The following is a 20,728-nucleotide window of genomic DNA, read 5'->3' as shown; positions in this document are numbered from 1 at the left end:
CCCTCTGCCTGCCCTTTAACCCGCCAGTGGAGACCTAGGAGAATTCCACCCACGGTCGATACTAAAAGGATGGTTTAGCTCAGTTGTCTAGACAACTGGTTTGCGCTGCAGAACAAGGCCAGCAGCGTGGATTCAATTCCCGTACCAGCTTACCCGAACAGGCGCCGCAATGTGGCGACTCGGGGCTTTTCACTGTAACTTCATACTTGTGACAATAAAAGGTTATTATTATACTTTCCATGAATCAAAACAGGTTTTCCATTGACAATCCCTCCAATCTTTCTTCAGCCCTATCAGATTTTCTTTTGAAACAAGAACAGAGGATGCTGGAAAAACTCAGCAGGTCTGGCAGCATCTGTAAGGAGAGAAAGCAGACTTAATGCTTAGAGTCCTTAGGCTCTTCATCAGAACTGAAGGGCGGGAGAACGTGTTACAGCTGTGAGAGATTGCAACGAAAAGTAGCAACTTCAAGACAGATGGCAGGATGGGAGTTGTGGGGGGTTTGCATTGAGGCAATAAATATATGGGATATTTTTAAAAAGGGGTTTAAGATGGAGGAGGAAGGTCACAATCTAAAGCTGCCAAACCCAACGTTCAGTCCCTGCGGGCTGCAATGTGCCCAACCGGAAGATGATGCGCTGCTCCTCCAGCTTGCGCTAGGCTTTATTACAGCATTGCAGCAGGCCTAGGATAGACATGTGACCATGAGAGCAAGATGTTGAGTTAAAATGGCGAGTAACAGGAAGGTTGGGGCCATGGTTACACACTGAGTGAAGGTGACCCGCAAAGCGATTCCCCCAGTCTGCGTTTAGTCTCCTTACTCTAGAAGAGACTGCATAATCTGACATAATCTGAACAGAAATCATTATCTGATTTACTTTTGACATGCTCTATCTTTATAATTCTATTCATAGAAATTACATAGAATTTACAGGGCAGAATGAGGTCATTCAGCCCATCGAGTCTGCACCAGCCCTTGGAAAGAGCACCCTGCTTAATCCCACACCTCCCCGTAACCCAGTAACCCCACGTAACCTTTTTGGACACTAAGAGCAATTTATCATGACCAATCCACCTAACCTGCACTCGGAGGAAGCCCACGCGGACACGGGCAGAACGTGCAGAGTCCGCAAAGACAGTGACCCAAGCCGAACATCGAACCAGGGACGCCGGAGTTGTGAAGCAATTGTGCTAACCACTGTGTTACCGCGCTGCCCTATTGAACATCCCTCTCGTAGACATTAAACATGTAAATAAATAAAGATGTATCTTGTCGCTTATTGAGTTTAGTTCTCTCTGATGTAACCCTTCCTACTTTAAGTGACAGATGGAGGCACTTGCTTCCAGTTATTTATCAGTGTGAATCAAATTATAGACTTGACAGCTGAATGATGTTTTCTTTTTTTAAAAAAAGAACTTTTTTTGACAATGTTTTCCTCTTTACATCAAGGCAGAGCAATGTAGAGGTAATTATTATAACGTTAAAAATGTAGCTGTTGTGTCTGTTTTTTAAAGAGAGAGGAGGAAGGTTCTCATCAGTCACAATAGCAAACAAAGAACAAAGAACAAAGAAAAGTACAGCACAGGAACAGGCCCTTCGGCCCTCCAAGCCCGTGCCGACCATGCTGCCCGCCTAAACTAAAATCTTCTACACTTCCTGGGTCCGTGTCCCTCTATTCCCATCCTATTCATGTATTTGTCAAGATGCCCCTTAAATGTCACTATCGTCCCTGCTTCCACCACCTCCTCCGGCAGCGAGTTCCAGACACCCACTACCCTCTGTGTAAAAAACATGCCTCGTAGATCTCCTCTAAACCTTGCCCCTCGCACCTTAAACCTATGCCCCCTAGTAATTGACCCCTCTACCCTGGGGCAAAGCCTCTGACTATCCACTCTGTCTATGCCCCTCATAATTTTGTAGACCTCTATCAGGACGCCCTTCAACCTCCTTCATTCCAGTGAGAACAAACCGAGTTTATTCAACCGCTCCTCATAGCTAATGCCCTCCATACCAGGCAACATCCTGGTAAATCTCTTCTGCACCCTTTCTATAAGTGCTGGTTTAGCTCAGTGAGCTAGACTGATGGTTTGTGATGTAGAACAAGGCCAGCAGCGTGGGTTCAATTCCCGTACCAGCTTACCTGAGCAGGCTCCGGAATGTGGCGACTAGGGGCTTTTCACAGTAACTTCATACTTGTGACAATAAAAGGTTATTATTATTATTATTATTATAAAGCCTGCACATCCTTCTGGTAGTGTGTCGACCAGAATTGAATACTATACTCCAAGTGTGGCCTAACTAAGGTTCTATACAGCTGCAACATGACTTGCCAATTCTTATACTCAATGCCCCGTATGCCTTCTCCACGTGTGTTGCCCCTTTCAGTGACCTGTGGACCTGTACACCTAGATCTCTCTGACTGTCAATACTCTTGAGGGTTCTACCATTCACTGTATATTCCCTACCTGCATTAGACCTTCCAAAATGCATTACCTCACATTTGTCTGGATTAAACTCCATCTGGCATCTCTCCATCCAAGTCTCCAAACGATCTAGATCCTGCTGTATCCTCTGACAGTCCTCATCGTGATCCGCAATTCCACCTACCTTTGTGTCGTCTGCAAACTTACTAATCAGACCAGTTACATTTTCCTCCAAATCATTTATATATACTTTGTACAGCAAAGGTCCCAGCACTGATCCCTGCGGAACACCACTAGTCACAGCCCTCCAATTAGAAAAGCACCCTTCCATTGCTACTCTCTTCCTTCTATGACCTAGCCAGTTCTGTATCCACCTTGCCAGCTCACCCCTGATCCCGTGTGACTTCACGTTTTGTACCAGTCTACCACGAGGGACCTTGTCAAAGGCCTTACTGAAGTCCATATAGACAACATCCACTGCCCTACCTGCATCAATCATCTTTGTGACCTCTTCAAAAAACTCTATCAAGTTAGTGAGACACGACCTCCCCTTCACAAAACCATGCTGCCTCTCACTAATATGTCCATTTGCTTCCAAATGGGAGTAGATCCTGTCACAGTAATTTCCCTACCACTGACGCAAGGCTCGCCGGCCTGTAGTTCCCTGGATTATCCTTGCTACCCTTCTTAAACAAAGGAACAACATTGGCTGTTCTCCTGTCCTCCGGGACATCACCTGAAGACAGTGAGGATCCAAAGATTTCTGTCAAGGCCTCAGCAATTTCCTCTCTTGCCTCCTTCAGTATTCTGGGGTAGATCCCATCTGGCCCTGGGGACGTATCTACCTTAATATTTTTCAAGACGCCCAACATCTCGTCTTTTTTGGATCTCAATGTGACCCAGGCTATCTACACACCCTTTGCCAGACTCAACATCCACCCATTCCTTCTCTTTGGTGAATATTGATGCAAAGTATTCATTTAGTAACTCGCCAATTTCCTCTGGCTCCAAACATAGATTCCCTTGCCTATCCTTCAGTGGGCCAACCCTTTCCCTGGCTACCCTCTTGCTTTTTATGTACGTGTAAAAAGCCTTCGGATTTTCCTTAACCCTATTTGCCAATGACTTTTCATGACCTCTTCCAGCCCTCCTGACTCCTTGCTTAAGTTCCTTGTTACTGCCTCGTTACTAATCCATGGCTCCTCTGGGGTGTGGTCCTTGGATCAAAAGGATAGAAATTACTGTCATGTCGTGTCCACTCTCAGTGATTCACTCTGTTATGAAATCTGACAATGTTAGCCCCTGAGGTCATTCTGAGATCCTTTGCACCAGTGAATGTCAAGGTTGCACAAATGCCCCCTGACATCCAGCCTGGATAAACCCTAATCAGGATAGAATCATAGAATTTACAGTGCAGAAGGAGGCTATTCGGCCATTCAAGTCTGCACTGGCCCTTGGAAAGTGCATCCTACTTAAGCCCACGCCGCCACCCTATCCCCGAAACCCAATAAACCCCACCTAACCTTTTGGACACTGAGGGGCAATTTATCATGGCCAATCCACCTAACTTGCACATCTTTGGACTGTGGGAGGAAACCGAAGCACCCGGAGGAAACCCACAAAGACACGGGGAGAAAGTGAAAACTCCACACAGTCACCCAAGCCTGGAACTGAACCTGGGACCATGGTGCTGTGACGCAACAGTGCTAACCACTGTGTCGCCCCTAATTATGGACAAGATGCCTTTTGCACATGCAACAAACCTTTTTAGGAAAAAGAAATGTGAACAGAACGTCATGTGTGACATCAGAAGGGTGAGGATGCCGGCTGAACCTCTTGTCGAGCAATGTATCTCCCCACCTTAGCCTGTGGAGAAATTGGCTCAGGCATACCTTCATGGATGATTATTATAGAGAAGGTATGCATGCATCAAACACTTTTATTGGAAATGCATCACTGGCTTCAATATTTACTGAGCTAGGCGTTTCGAGCAGGACCAGAAGTTACGAATGGAAGAACTGGAAGCATATTTTTCCCCCCAGCAAATGGGTCACCAACATCCTCTCCCTCGTCTTGTCCGGCTGGTCTATTTCCATTGAAACCAATAAGTAGGCAGGTTCGAGGCGAGCTAGGTGTCGTTTGAAACTTTGCTAAATTTCGACTTTCCAACCCAACTCAGCCGGTTTTCGGAGGGGTAAAATTACTTCCATTTGTGTCAGATGCTTGCGATGTTGCTGTGTGCACGGTGACTCTTACCTCCTCCACAACAAGCGGATTTATTGAACACGCAGGGGTAAAACACGTGTCATTTTTAAATTTGTCTTTGCAGAATTTGTTTAGTAAACAGCCTTGGGTTGTACTTATTTCTATGGGTGAAATGATAATGTTGTGCAGAGGAATACACATGAAGCTGCACCCCGTGAACACATTACATCTTATTATTTTTTGCCAGGAGCTTTTTAATGTCACACTGGATGACTTTTGTTGCGCCGTCAGCCGAACCGTGACAAAACTGATGAATAATTATGAAGTTCAAGAGTGCTATAAACCCCATTGTTGGCATCAGATACGGGTGTCTTACAACATTCTGTACAAAAAGCGAACATTCCTTTCCAATATAAATGAAACCTTGTAATAGCTATTGCCAATGTTATGCCAAAGAGCCAAAAAGATTCCCAGAATTCTTTGCGGAGGTCATGATATCAGAAAGGAAATCCTACATTTGAGTAAAATTGAATTTCAGAGTACTTGAGGAGCTGACCTCCACTGTGATATAAGATTTTACTTCTTCACTTCTTTGTCCAAAGGCAGGTCCTCAGCTATTGTTCAGCAAACCACATCACCATTATTTCAGATACCTCAGCCAGAACAGGGACTGTTCTTTTAGTGTTAATCTGGTCCACACATAAGCCTCTAGGACTCGCCAGTCGCCCAATAGTTGAAAATGGGGCTCCAACCCGCAGGTTCAAATTTCCATTTAGTGAGAACGAATTTGCAATAGCCCCGTGCCATGTTATCATTAAGATGTTCCAAAACACTTTATTGGCAATTAATTACTTTTGAAGTTCCTTCAAGTGTTGTTCCATCAGAAAATATGCAGCCCCACGGGGCTCCTGCAAGCAGTAGGAAATGGCTAATAAATTTAGTTTTAGTGATTTGCTCTTGGAAGGTACATTGGTGAACATAACTCATCCATCTTCAATAGCTACCTTGGGACCTTTCACATCTGCTTGAACTGTCGGGGTGTCAGTTGTCATCTGAAAGGCAGCCTTCTGACAATGCGCTATTCTCTCAGCACTGCACTGAAGTGTCAGCTTGTAGATATATTCAAGTGTTGGAATGGGATTCGGATCCAAGAACATTTGCCTTGGAAGTGAGAATGCTATGAATTAATCCAAGTTTGCTCTCTGTAGTTCTCCCAAGAACTCTCTTCTCGCTAGCTGGATGACTAGAATGGAGCATTTTGTAATTTGAAAGTGCTCCTCTTGTGAGGAGAGGAAAACCAGTGAGACTTGGACCATTAGAATCATAGAATCCCTACAGCGCAGAAGGAGGCCATTCAGCCCATCAAACCTGCACCGACCCTCTGAAAGAGCACCCCACCCAAGTCCACTCCCCCACTCTATCCCAATTATCCCTTAACATTTTTGGACATTAAAGGGCAAATTTAGGGTGGCCAATCCACCTCACCTGCAAATCTTTGGACAGTAGGAGGAGATCGGAGCCACCTTGACAAAACCCACTTAGCGTCAGGGAGAAAGTGCAAACTCCACACAGACAGTCACCCGAGGCTGGAATTGAACCCGGGTCTCTGGCGCTTTGAGGCAGCAATGCTAACCACTGTGCCACAGCGCCACCACCGTGACTAGATCATGAAGTCATGGACTGTGGGAGGTGCTCGTGCTCCAAACTATCTTCACTACCAACAGATCAGGGGCTACAGCAGAGGAAAAAGTAGGATTACTTTTTTCCCTGTGGATTCAGCAATACATGACTTATCTAATAATTTATTTTAAATCTAAAGAATGTTTAAACTCAATTTCCACGATTCAATTTCTAACTTATACTAGTTTGATTTCCTTCTTATCAAATAGAAAGATCAGCGAGATTGGGACTGTTCAAACACAGTTGCATACCATCACTGCTGGTTGCACATGCTGTATTTGTAACATACCACAATGAACGATATTTGGTAGACATGCTCAGATATATAGATCCAAGAAGATTAATTCTCCACACCCTGTATCTGTAAGTTAGCATTTCCTAATTATTGAATTTCTGGGTCAGGGAATGGTCAAGGCTTAAAGATATATTCTGGCGACAAGGTGTCCTGTCAGTGGGATTTTTATTCAGGTTGTTTTCAAATCATTAGATGTTTTCGGCACCAAATCTATTGTGACAGTCTGTTAACCTGCGGGTTGATCTTAATCAATAAGTGTGTGTTTTAAATATTTTATTAGCCTTCACTGCTCTGCTGCTTGCACTTACAGATAACAGGAGGTTAATGATGTGGGGAGTTTTTTTTTAAATTTACCATATTTCCGACACGGAAATCTCTGTGTCAGTCCAGTCAACACGCAAAATTTCACTTGAAGAAAATGGCAACGGCAAAGACTTACTTATTTAAAAAAAAAAGTAACAGTTTTATGTTATCGAATAATTATTTCCTAGAATAGTAAGTATAGGCATTTTTTAAAAATGAAGCCAATGGGCGCGATTCTCTGCTCCCCACGCCGGGTGGGAGAATCGTGGGAGGGCCGGGCGACTCATGACACGCCGCCCTGGCACCCCCCGCGATTCTCCCACCCCCCGCTCGGATGAATCGCCGCTCGCCGTTTTTCACGGCGACCGGCAATTCTCCGGCCCGTATGGGCCGAGCGGCCTGACGTTCCCGACCGGTTTACGACGGCGGCAACCACATCTGGTCGCTGTCGTCGTGAACATGGCGCCAAATCTTTGTTTGTGGCTTGTGGGGGGCGGAGAGGGGAGTGAGCACCACGGCCGTGCTTGGGAGGGGACTGGCCCGCGATCGGTACCCACCGATCATCGGGCCGGAGTCTCCAAGGGACGCACTCTTTCCCCACTCTTTCCCCTCCGCCGCCCCGCAAGATCAAGCCGCCACGTCCTGCAGGGCAGTGGAGGGGAAGACGGCAACCGCGCATGCGCGGGTTGGAGCCGTCAACCGTCGTGACTTCAGCCACGCATGCGCGGGTTGGAGCCGGCCAACCTGCGCATGCGTGGCTGACGTCACTTAGGCACTGCCGTCGCGTCATTCTTGGCGTGCCGCTTTGACGCAAGCGTCAAGGCCCGGCGGCCAAGATTTATGGAGCGCCGCTCCTAGCCCCCTAGTGGGGGGGGGGTGAATAGGGTGCGAGGAGTGGCCTCCGAGGCCGTCGTGAAATTCGGCCGACTTCACGACGGCCTTCCGGATGCCGCGCGGGAGCTGAGAATTCCGCCCAATGTTTATCGCTTATCCAAAATGGATGGTGTGCATTGGTGAAGTGTGTTTCCAGGGATAAATTGTAATTGTACCTAGGTACCACCAAGGTCTCTGTGAATTTGTACCAGAGTTGTACTTGGAAATAGTTTCTGATTAAACTATATTTTATCATGATTACTGTATTCAAATTAATTTGACATATGCAGGGTGGCACGATAGCATAGTGGTTAGCACTGTTGTTTCAAGCTCCAGGGTCCCAGGTTCAATTCCCGGCTTAGGTCACTGTTTGTGCGGAGTCTGCACGTTCTCCCCTTGTCTGCGTAGGTTTCTTCTGGGTGCTCCGGTTTCCTCCCACAATCCAAAACTGTGCAGGTTAGGTGGACTGGCCATGCTAAATTGCCCTTAGTGTCCAAAAAGGTTAGGTGGGGTTACTGGTTGACGGGCATAGGGTGGAGGCATGGGCTTAGGTTTCCAAGGGCTGGTACAGACTCAGTGGGCCGAATGACCTCCTTCTGCACTGTAAATTCTAGGATTTCTATGATGAGTCTGATTTAAATGACACCAGTGAGGTGTATCTTTGTCAGGGATGGAGATACAGTCTCAGGTTAGGACATTTAATTCAATTTGAACCAACCAAAACTCATTAAATTTGTGACCAAACACTCCTAAACTAGGACTACAATTTAAAAAAGGCTGAGTGTTTCTGGCGACGTAACAATCTTGGCAAAGGACAATGCTGTACAAGACCATAATATATCATGCCACAAAAGGTACAGCTACACAACACTTGAAGACAGGTTGCACAATAAAATAAAATATGCCACTGGTAGCTTTAACAGGCCTACAATGATAAATGTATCCCTAATTTAGAGCAAACTTTAGCAGTTGCTACTTTTAATCCATGGCCATTGGTTCGTGTTCAGCTCATTTGTTTCAATTACTTAACTTTGGCAGCGGGTAATATTGACACAAAATCACTTTTTTGTAACTTGATAATAAAGCACTCTGACTAAACTGATCACATTTCATATTTGCCTCTCTCTGTTATTGGTGAAGTACCCACCGTAATGGCCCGTAAGCCTTTGGGGAAAAACCTATATTTGATGGTGGGTGATGATCCTTTTAAGGACCAGATGATTCCTCATGAAGCGCGCAGCTTCCAGTAGCCAATCATGTGACCAATTTGCCTGGGAATTAAACGGTCAAAAAAAAAGGAAACCAGAAGTTAATTATGGGGGTGAGTAGGTGCCTGTCCATGGTTCTGTATTCAAGCAGTTTGGAGTTTTGGTATAGTATGGAACAAGTTGGCTAGTGGGAACATTTGTTCTAAGTAGGATCCGGTTGAAATGATGACTATAACTTCTTTTAGAAATCTGTTTAACTGAAGGACTCAGCAGAGTTCAACCTCTCGGATAGCTGTGCTGAAGATATAGAGTGGGAGAGGGGGAGTTTAATATGCAAACTACAGAGTTAAAGTATACTAGCACAAGGAGAGTTCTCACCTGAGGGGCTATGCTAAAGATGCTAGCAACGTCTGTGTTGAATGGGGAGTATACAATGGTGGGATGGTTGAATACAATTTGAAGGGATAAGCTTGGCTGAAGTAGGCTGTAGGCCCAATAAATCTCAGCCTTTATATGAATCATTAAAGCAGGACTCAAACCAAGTGGTTAATCTTCTAATTTCTGCTAAGTATCTGGGGTTGGGGTTGTAGGCCAAATGGGTATAGAAGGAAAGTTGAGTTAAGAGTTTTAGTTTAAAGTTTAAGCCTCTGTGTTCATTACACTTTTAATACCTTTAACATAACTGACTACCACAGGTAGAGTGTAATTATTCATGGACTTTGATTTTTTGTGGAGTAATGCTTTAATTTAAAACATGAACCTGTGGCTTCATTCTTTTAATAATTTGCTGGGTTTCAGTTTCTTAAAAAAAATGAAAAGAGGTTAATGGTGTTTCCCGAGATCATAACACTCCTGGGAAGCCAACATGGTTTGAGTCCTGCTTTAATGATTCATATAAAGGCTGAGATTTATTGGGCCTACAGCCTACTTCAGCCAAGCTTATCCCTTCAAATTGGGAGTCATCATGAATTCACCGAAGTCCATCTTGTAGCGATCTGCATATCTGTATGGACACAAAGGATAGACATAACAGATAGACAAATCACTAGAGGGCAGCACTATAGATGGGTATAAAAGACAGACTCAAGCCAAGATCCGCTTCTTCGTAAGGACAGGGACTAGTGACCAGTGGTAGACAAAGACAGCTCAGCGCAGGAGTAGCTAATCATAAGTATTTCTCATTTAATCTTGTTCATGTAACATCTAGCTTAAGCATTGGAGAGGGAACAAGCTCACAGTTAATTTGTCAACGTTTCTCAATAAAGTACTTGCTCGAATTGGATGAATACGAGTGTTAATCAACATCGAATTAAAGATCACCCTGGCAAGAAGCAAGTGAGTGACTTATATTGCACAAAGCAATATAACATTACTATCAGAAGTAGTAATTGCTATTGCTATTTTGTAGCCATGCAAGCACCAATATTTTCTGTCCCAAACAATCCTTTCCCCTATGGTAGCATTAGGGCATCTGAGGAAAGTATCAGTTAATTCTTGTTTTAGATTGAATAAGCCTGACAATGATTCAAGGTCATTTATTTACTGCAATTCTATCTTCTGACTATAATGCCCATTATGGAGTCATCAAACCTGATTGGTATATAATTCATACATTGCAGAAGGAGGCCATTCGGAGAGTCTGCACGACCCTCTGAAAGAGCACTCACCTAGGCCATACGCCCATTCCCCTGCCCTACCCCCTTAACTCCACCTAACCTGCACATCCTTGGAAACTAAAGGGCAATGTAGCGTGGCCAATCCATCTAACCTGCACATCTTTGAACTGCGGGAGGAAACTGGGGCACCTGGGAAACATTCCGCAGACACGGGGAGAACATACAAACCTCATGCAGTCATCCAAGGTTGGAATTGAATCCGGATCCCTGGCACTGAGAGGCTACAGTGCTAACCATTGTGCCACCATACCGCCAGTATGACAAGAAAGATTTAATGAGATATACTTGCCGAAACACTAGTGGGAAAAAAGTAGTGGTTGGCATGGAATTTTAACGGACATTATCAAAAAACAATAGCCATGCATTTATTTAAAGGCATCAAAGTGGTAAGTGAAGTCAGAGTTGTGAAGCCTTTTGAGTTGAATGAGATCATGGTTGATCGTAACTGGGGGTCTGCATATGAATGGCTCGCAAAAATCTATTGACGTCCCATTGAAATTGATTCGTTGACCCAGAATATGAAATGAAATGAAAATTGCTTATTGTCACAAGTAGGCTTCAAATGAAGTTACTGTGAAAAGCCCCTAGTCGCCACATTCCGGCACCTGTTCGGGGAGGCTGTTACAGGAATTGAACTGTGCTGCTGGCCTGCCTTGGTCTGCTTTCAAAGCCAGCGATTTAGCCCTGTGCTAAACAGCCACTGCTTTTCGTAGGAGTAAATTCCGCAGTAAGTATCTTTCTCCTCATGCTCAAATTCACACCCAAAACCTGCAAATATAGATTAATCACTCGATAAAGGCACTGGGGCTGCTAGTCTCGTGAAGCCATATTCAAAAATAAATGATCACCTTCAGGAGAAGAGGCACAAAAGTCAAGAAAGGAGCACAGAAAGGGCAAGAGCTTCAGAAAATGACAAAATGGTAACTTTGTATGGTATCTACCATCCATTAATGTTTGGTATTGACGATGATTTTTCAGATGCGACGTGTAAAGAAGAGAATTATTTTCTAGCAATGAAAATGAACTCTATGGGCGGAATTCTCCGCTCCCGGGAAAAATCGGGAGGGCCGTCATGAACTCGGCCGAGTTTCACGACGGCCTCGGAGGCCGCTCCTCGCCCCCTATTCTCCCCTCCCGGCGGGGCTAGGAGCGGCGCTCCGTAACTCTCAGCTGCGGGGGCGTCGTGCCAAGAATGACGCGGCCGGCGCGCCTAATGATGTCAGCCGCGCATGCGCAGGTTGGCCGGCTCCAACCCGCGCATACGCGGCTGACATCATGACGCTGACGGCACGAACCCGCGCATGCGCGGTGGCCGTCTTTTCCCTCAGCCGCCCCGCAAGGCGTGGCGGCTTGATCTTGCGGGGCGGCGGAGGGGCAATAGTGCGTCCGATTTGGACACCGGCCCGACGATCGGTGGGCACCGATCGCAGGCCTGTCCCCTCCCGAGCACAGTCGTGGTGCTCTTTCCTTGCTAGGCCTCCTACAAGCCCCCAACGGGCTTCTCACTCCCGTTTCACGGCAGCAGCGACCAGGTGTGTTTGCCGCCGTCGTGAAACGGCTGCAAACGGCAGGCCGCTCGGCCCATCCGGGTCGGAGAATCGCCGTTCGCCGCTCCACTCCTGCGATTCTCCTACCCGGCGTGGGGAGCGGAGAATCGCGCCCCCCTTTGTATTATTTTGATGTCTGTATAGACTGCTGAAGGGACTAGCTGGCATAGCTGTAGTTTGTGCGTGTAAAGGTCAGGTATGGAATATTTTATCAGTTTTGTTTGCAGTAACTGCAAACACCAATCATTTCAGGACGGGTAGAGTATATGTCAAATGCACATTAGACTTCAATTAATCAATCTCAAAAATGTGTCTCAGACATATTTTCAGAAGCACAACTTTGACTGCATCAGTTTCCATTTCATATAACAGCCAACCTAACGGTCTCCTTTATTGCTTGTTCTTGAAAATGAAAATCGCTTATTGCCACAAGTGGGCTTACTGTGAAAAGCCCCGAGTTGCCACGTTCCGGCACCTGTTCGGGGAGGCTGGTACGGGAATTTAACCGTGCTGCTGGCCTGCCTTGGTCTGCTTTCAAAGCCAGCGATTTAGCCCTGTGCTAAACCAGCTTTGTGGGTTTTTTTGTGCTACAGGTCAATGCCTGGAAGGAACTGCCTTAAGACATGTCACTCCAGTCAATCCTGCCTTAAAAACATTTGTAAGGACTTGTAACTTTGACGAACAATAAAATCAACTTACTGTGCAGATTGGTATCTTGGCCCTTGCACTGCAATGTGAAATGACTTCCAATCGTGTCATCTTTCTTATCGTTGTTCATCATTCACCTCTCCAGAAATGGCTGAGGCTTTGCCATGATAGAATCATCCATTTGTCGAAACTAGTTTTTACTGTGTTGTACAAAATTCAGTCAATGACCTTGTATATTACTGTCACACTGAGGGGTTACACGATCAATCAGGAGGAAGAATCTCTGATGGAGAAGGAAGCTTTTTTTTAAGTGAAATGGAGGGTGATTGGACAATTTGGAATTCTAGAGGGAGGGGTCTGGTTATCCAGGCACATCAATGATTGTGAAAAATGCTGAATGCTGTTCTGCATATGCGTACAAACTGAAAAAGTCCAACACAAGGACAGCCTGACCTTTTGAGCTGGAATAGTCTCTGCAATCTTGGCAGACAAGGAAAAAACTCCGCTGTTCGCCCTCTGTCCTTATCACCTGGACACCATTTCCTCCAGGGGGAGTTGTGTTTTATGTGTGTGTGTATTTTTCATCAAGCTTAAACTATTCTGGGTGGAAGCACTATTAGCTGCCAGCATTCATTGACCTTTTTGGCCTGTATAACCACGATACTGAAGGTCATCGATGTACCTACGAACCTTGGAAAATCTGCCCTTGCTCTCCTGGCATGAGTCAAACAATGAAACCAAGGAGGAGAGTAGATAGGGAGAAATCGTTCCTGCTTGTAAAAGGATCAAGAGCAAGAGAGTAAAGTTGCTGGGTTGTGTAGGAATGATGACAAAGGACTACAACTTAAATGGTTTACTATAAGATCTTTAGCAGTGCTTACACGCAATGCCTGTAGCCACACTGGTGAGAACTCCCACGCTACCGAAACGTCACTTGCTGTGTAGAACATAGAACATAGAACAGTACAGCACAGAACAGGCCCTTCGGCCCTCAATGTTGTGCCGAGCCATGATCACCCTACTCAAACCCACGTATCCACCCTATACCCATAACCCAACAAACCCCCCCCTTAACCTTACTTTTATTAGGACACTACGGGCAATTTAGCATGGCCAATCCACCTAACCCGCACATCTTTGGACTGTGGGAGGAAACCGGAGCACCCGGAGGAAACCCACGCACACATGGGGAGGACGTGCAGACTCCACACAGACAGTGACCCAGCCGGGAATTGAACCTGGGACCCTGGAGCTGTGAAGCATTTATGCTAACCACCATGCTACCCTGCTGCCCTTGCTCTCCTGTACAGGTCATGGAAATACAGACGCATTCTACAAAGAGGGCACAGATCTAAAGTGATTTGCAAAAGATTGCAGAGACTATTCCAGCTCAGGAGGCCTGGCTGTCCTTGTGTTAGACTTTCTCAGTTTGTAAGCATATACAGAACAGCAGTCAGCAGTGGAGTGCACTGCCTGGGAGTGTGGTGGAGGCAGGTTCCACTGAGGCATTCAGGAGGGCATGAGGTGACGATTTGAATTGAAACAATGTGCAATATTACAGGGAAAAAGCAGGAGGATGGCACAAGTCGTAACGCTCATTCGGAGACCAGATGCCGACATGATGGACAAAATTGCCGTCTTTTGGCGAAGTAACAATCCTGTGATTCTGTGAATATGCTTGGAGGGGTCTGACTTGAGCACCATTAATACGCCAGACGTTACAAACATCCTTCTGCTGATCTTTCCATGACTGGAAGTCTTCCTTTCTGGAGTATTGAAAGGATAAGTCACAGTTGTTACCATTAGTAGCAATGAAACTACTTGTAGTGCTGCAAATGCAGGGCAAGAGGTGGAGCAAGGAAAGGGGGAAGGCCGCTAAAAGGGGTACATGTACAATTGTACATAAGAAACATCTTATTCTGTAAATATAAATGTTTTGTATGTCAAATTGTTAAATTTTAAAATTGGAAAATGCTAATCAAAATAAATCAATGTAGATAACATCAGATGCGCTACCCTCAACTCGTTTCCTAGTTACATTTTCAAAAAAATTCAATTGAGTTAGTCAGGTGCAACTTTCCCTTGATTAGCAAATCAATGCAGACTGCCCTTGATTAGCCTGTGCTTCTCGAAATGTCAATTAATGCTGTCCCTCAGAATTCCTTTCAATAATTTTCCCACCGCTGTGGTGAGGCTGACTGGCCTCGTCAGCTCACTTGAAGTGAGTGGCGTGAATGGCCACCCAAGAAATAACATTTGAAATTAAATAATAACAGCAGCGTTCCTCCCAGCCCTACAACAGCCACTCAGGGAATGGCTGCAGTTAACTTGGCTTGGATCCAACTGGACCCCTGCCCTACCGTCCGTCCGCCCCCCCCACCCCTGCCCCCCCAGGTTAGTACCGCCCCTTCTTCATGATCACCTACCTCCCTTCCCCCACTACCCTGACTCATCGGAGGCTCACAGCCAGCGGACAGCCAATGACTATGTGTCGCGATCAAATCCGTGAGCTGCCTCTGCATTCCCGACCGGCATCCACAGCTCGCCGGAAATGTACTAATCCCCCGGGCCCACATTTGAGGGAGCATCCAACTTTTGCTTTCTGCATTCCCAGCGTCATGCCTCAATCAAGCCCGAAGATCGGACGTAAAGGATTTCCGCTCAATGACAGGGCGGCATGGCGGCACAGTGGTTAGCACTGCTTCCTCACAGCAGCCAGGGACTGGGATTCAATTCCGGCCTCGGGTGACTGTCTGTGTGCCGTTTGCACTTTCTCCCCATGTCTGCGTGGATTTCCTCAGGATGCTCCGGTTTCCTCCCACAGCCGCAAAGATACACAGGTTCGGTGGATTGGCTATGCTAAATTGCCCCTCAGTGTCCCCAAAGGTTTGGTGGGGATAAAGTGGGAACTTGGGCCGAGGTAGGGTGCTCTTTCAGAGTGTTGGAGCAGACTCGATGGGCTGAGTGGCCTCCTTCTGCACTGTAGGGATTCTATGGCACCAAAATTAAATTTCAAACAGAGTTTATACAGGCAATGATTGAACAAATCCCAAAAGACTGCGCCTCTTTGATAATCCACACATTTAAGTGGCTTTCAGAGAAAAATAAAATTACCATATTAGAACACTGAAGAAGCTTTAAAACATCTTGTCGCTTTGATATCTTTATTCATTTGTCAGGAATCTTTGCATTCGCTATCCCTTTTGTGTGTGCAAACCACTTCATTCAAAATTGTGTTTTTCCAACGCGTAATATTATACTGATACTTGAAACATTCATTTGAGCTTCAATAAAAAGCAGTATGTATAATATGAACATCAATTTGTATGTTTGAAGCCCCTCTTTCACGTGCAGAATGTATGAAGACACACTGCAGAGTAATAGTAAGAAGAACGAAAAAGCTCAGTTTTCTAACGCTGATTGGTACATAAGTGAAAAGCTCGATTTTTAAGAGGTTTTAAAAGACTGATATGATGTGGAGATATGGAAGGTTTAGGAAGGCACTCCAGAGATCAAGGCTTAGCCAACTTAAAGCAGACACATGGGAACAGAACTACCATGGAGGTTCCCGTCCAAATCACTGGCTTGGAAATCTATCGTCGTTCCTCACTGCCGCTGGGTCAAAATCCTGGAACTCCACCTCGAACAGCAATGTGAGTGTCCCCACACAACATGGACGCCAGCGGCTCAAGAAGGCAGCTTGCAACCACCTTCTCAAGGGCAATTAGGGATGGACAATGAATGATGGGTCCAGCCTGCGAAACCCACATCCCGCAAATGAAAGAAAAATCAAAATATTGAGATTCCCATTGGGTGTGATGATCTACAAAGGCGAAGGGTTTGATGATGGAAGGTATTTTCCGTGAAGAATCTTCACCAAGAAAAGGGCTGTGTCTCAACATGCCTTTCAATTGCTCTGTCTGGGACTAGTACAATTCCTGTACAGACTCCAACAGATTTTCATGTAAAATGGGAAATCACCAGGTTAAGTCTTCTCTAGTTTTAGAAAGTGTCTTAAAAATCTGCAGCTTGGATTTATTTGAGGCATGGTTTTAATATGCGCTGGGTCAAAGGGAACCTGTGTTGTCGGAGCTTTTCACCCCTTTCTGTTCTGGGTGCTAAACTTTTATTACGAACCCAGATCATCCCCCAACAGTGGCCAGGATACTGGACCAAAATCCCAATATTTTATTTAAATTTTCTAAGACTGTGAGGAAAGGATACTTCTTCGCCCCCCCCCGCCCCCCCGATCCCCCTCCCAGGAGTGATTGTAAGACGAAATAAGGATTTGAAATTTTAAAACAAAACTTTAATACTAACACCGTATTAAAATCTTTAATAGCCCAATGGCATAGAAGGATACCTGCTTTGCAGAGTTATTCTTTGAGAGAGAGATCTCTTGATGCTGCATTATAGAACAGATCTGACACCAGTCCGAACCCCTTCAGAGACTCTGGCTGCACGTCTTCAAAAGCTGTTTTCAACTGGCTTGGCTTCAGCTCCCCCTTGTCCTTGGACAAGTTGGCACTGCTTTAATCGCTTCTAACTAACCCACAGCGAGAACAAACTGTCTAACTTGGTCTCCGGTAGCATGGTGGTTAGCATCAATGCTTCACAGCTCCAGGGTCCCAGGTTCGATTCCCGGCTGGGTCACTGTCTGTGTGGAGTCTGCACGTCCTCCCCGTGTGTGCGTGGGTTTCCTCCGGGTGCTCCGGTTTCCTCCCACAGTCCAAAGATGTGCGGGTTAGGTGGATTGGCCATGCTAAATTGCCCGTAGTGTAAGGTTAATGGGGGGATTGTTGGGTTACGGGTATACGGGGTACGTGGGTTTAAGTAGGGTGATCATCGCTCGGCACAACATCGAGGGCCGAAGGGCCTGTTCTGTGCTGTACTGTTCTATGTTCCGCTTCAGCCAGAATCAGAACTTTCTCAAAATGCCTGATGCTTTAGCTTCACCCAGCAATGACATCATCTCACCAAGCTGCAAACAAATTACCACCCCAGGGAAGCCTCTGAATCAAAACAAAATTGCTTTCGCCCAAGCTTTTAAGATGGTGTTAATTGCATCTCAGGCTCCTAAAAACTTTGTTGTCTTTCAAAAAACATGGCTACAGCAGTCAGGCACACTCTGAACTAGGCTTTTAACTCTTATTTCACAAAATATTTATAATCCAATATATCTAATATTTGATATTCATCATACTTGGACCAGGGAGAGGGTCTTCCTTGACCTACCTACACTCCATACTGATGCTATATTTGGAGGTGGATTGCATAATGTCAAATTCCCCAGGAATTTGCAGGACTCCTGTCCAGTTTTTGTCCATCAAGCAGACATATTTAGTCATAGAGTGACTGTAATTGGTGTCATGGCAGCATATATCATCAATCTGTGAGGTAAATTGTCAGCATTGAACAGTACAAAAGCTATGGATTAAACAGATTTTAAAATCATTACAGTTAAGCCAGGCAGGGCAGCATGTTGACACAGTGCTGGGGATCAGGATTCGATTCCAGTCTTGGGTGACTGCTAGTGTGAGCCTAAAAGCTTTGAACTGCATTGTTTACATTCAATTTCATGGTCCATTACCTTTTACAAGCCTCTTGATTGACAGGACCAGCCTTTTTCACAAGAGATTAGCTTTGTTTGTTTTTATAGCTCTTCACCATCCATTTACTCTGAAGTGCTTCCTAAGGATTAGGGTTAGGGATCATGTAGGAGCAGGACCTGTTAGTGTCTAAAAACACTGACAGGGCCTAAACACACTGGCAATGCAGTTCAAAGCTTTTAGACTTCCTAGCATGGCCAGAGGCTTGAAAAAGTTAAAGGGGAATGATATTGACTGTGAAACAAATCACTTCAAAGATTTCCTACACATCAATGGGAAGACTTTCACCACCATCTGACAGGTTAATAAACTTGAAATGCTGAGAGAGAAAGACTACAAAGGGTTATAACAAATCAGAGGGAAGACTTTTAACTATGACTTCATATGCTGAATGATTTTCAAAGCTGCAGAGGGGAGACCTGCTACATGACCCCCCCCCCCCCCTCCTGTGAATAACCCTCTACCTGAGCCCCTCTAACACAGCCAAAGCACCCCCAACTTCCACCTTCCCTGAAGGAACCCCATGGCACTCTGGAGGTGCGTGTAGAAGGTACTCATACCTTTGCCCCCTCCTCGGTGTCCATGGCGCCTGGGCCCCATTTTTAGGGACCAGTAGTGATCTGCACCCGGGTGACTTCCAACTGTGGGGGGGGGGGGGGGGAGACGAACATCCCAGGAAGCTGGATCATTCTGCTTCAAATGAGCCAATTACATTTAAATGAATGGCAATTAGTTAGAATCAGGAACTTGCCCTGTCTGGACGGGAACCTGATTTCGCCGGGGGAATGGGCCGGAGACCCGCAAAAGGTTGGACACCCCTCGGGATTCCGGAATTGCCCCTCACTCCTAATTCAACAGGCCATCGGGACAGAATTGCACCCCCTTTTATCTTGGATCTCAGTGGCATTTATCATGAACACTGAGCTTTGCAAGATGTTTGTGTTTGAAATATACATTTCACTTAACCGTATAATAGAGAATTCTGCATCAACGTCTCAGCCCAGTGAAATGCCTATGTGATCGGGTTGCCATGGGAAGAGACATTCAAATAGAACCGTATTAAAATATGACGGCCTTTGACCCAGGAGCATAACAGTAAGGCGACATTTAATGACTTTAAAATGTTTGGGAATTTGGAATTGTTTCCCGCTCGAGTGCAAACTTCTGCGGCATTTCCCAAGTTGCAGCCCACCAGTGCAACCTTGAGGTCACGGATGCCCTGTATGAGCGGGCAGCTGACGATATCAAATTTGATCTGGACCAAGCCGACCAAGATGCCTGGGCTGCAGGATTCTCCGCCATCGCCGGGATGCCCCAGATCCAAGGGGTAATTCATGGCGCGCACATTGCCTTGTGCACCCCAGGGCATCAGGGAGTGCCCTTCATTAACAGGAAGAGGTTTCATTTCTTGAATGTTCAACTCTTGTGCGACCACTGCCTCCGGATCATGTGCCTGGCTGCATGCTTCCCAGGGAGCGTGCATGACAGCTACATCCTGGGAAACCCAGAGATCCCCGGCTTCTTCCAGGACCACCCCAGGATGGCGGGTTGGCACTTGGGGGATCAGGGGTAACGGCTGAGGTCCTGCCTAATGAGGCTTGTGCAGAGGCCAGAGACCGAGGCCTATGTTGCTACCCGTGCTATCATTGTGCTGTGCATCGGACTGCTCAAAAGGTGACTCGGATGCCTGGACCACCCTGGGTGTGTACTGCAGTACACTCCCCAGAGGGTCTCTTACTTTGTGGTGGTCTGCTGTGCCCTCCACAACCTGGCATAGCATTGGGGCGACATACTGGAGGAAGAGGAGGAGGGACATGCGGCCTTGTCTGAGGAGGAGAAGACGGACCAGAGGGGATGGTGGACGAGCCTGGGGAGGGGATCACAGGAAGAGCTTGAGGATGGAGGACACGTGGCGACGAGGGTCCGGCATGCCTGGAGGACTAGAGAGGCCATCATCCTCACCCATTCTCATGGGATGAGGCTTTGACTGGCATCTCACGCTCTCCCATGAAGCCCCCCCCCCCCCCCCCAATTCCCCTCCTTCCTACCTCCCCACGTCCACAAACCCTCGACTATGATGTTTCACCCTCCCAGGTTTTATTTAACATCAGTTCAGGGTGATGGGCCTGTGTTGGCCCTGTCAGCCGGTCAAAATACAAGGCAGGAGAGTGACAGTAACTCACTGTGAGGTAAGCTCTGGTGCTCCTCAGTTTATGCCAAAGTCTGACTCCAGTCTTTCTGCTCACGGAGCGCTCACACC

The 20,728-nt window shown here is 46.2% G+C and overlaps 1 protein-coding gene and 1 long non-coding RNA gene across 3 annotated transcripts in view; one reads left to right on the top strand and one right to left on the bottom strand.

The window, feature by feature from the left end:
* The window catches only part of LOC119972757, a 90,170-nt gene extending 77,112 nt beyond the window's left edge, over positions 1–13,058 (bottom strand). Inside the window, exon 1 of the long non-coding RNA XR_005462148.1 lies at positions 12,911–13,058. This is a non-coding gene — a long non-coding RNA (uncharacterized LOC119972757). The remainder of the gene's footprint in view (positions 1–12,910) is intronic.
* The window catches only part of LOC119972756 (coiled-coil domain-containing protein 102A-like), a 568,320-nt gene that overhangs the window by 294,555 nt on the left and 253,037 nt on the right, over positions 1–20,728 (top strand). The gene's annotated exons all lie outside the window — the stretch shown is intronic.

This window comes from Scyliorhinus canicula, chromosome 10 (assembly GCF_902713615.1).
Source record: "Scyliorhinus canicula chromosome 10, sScyCan1.1, whole genome shotgun sequence".
Lineage (NCBI taxonomy): Eukaryota > Metazoa > Chordata > Chondrichthyes > Carcharhiniformes > Scyliorhinidae > Scyliorhinus > Scyliorhinus canicula.
The sequence above is the reverse complement of the archived record's forward strand: the minus strand, read 5'-3'. Positions and strand labels throughout refer to the sequence as shown.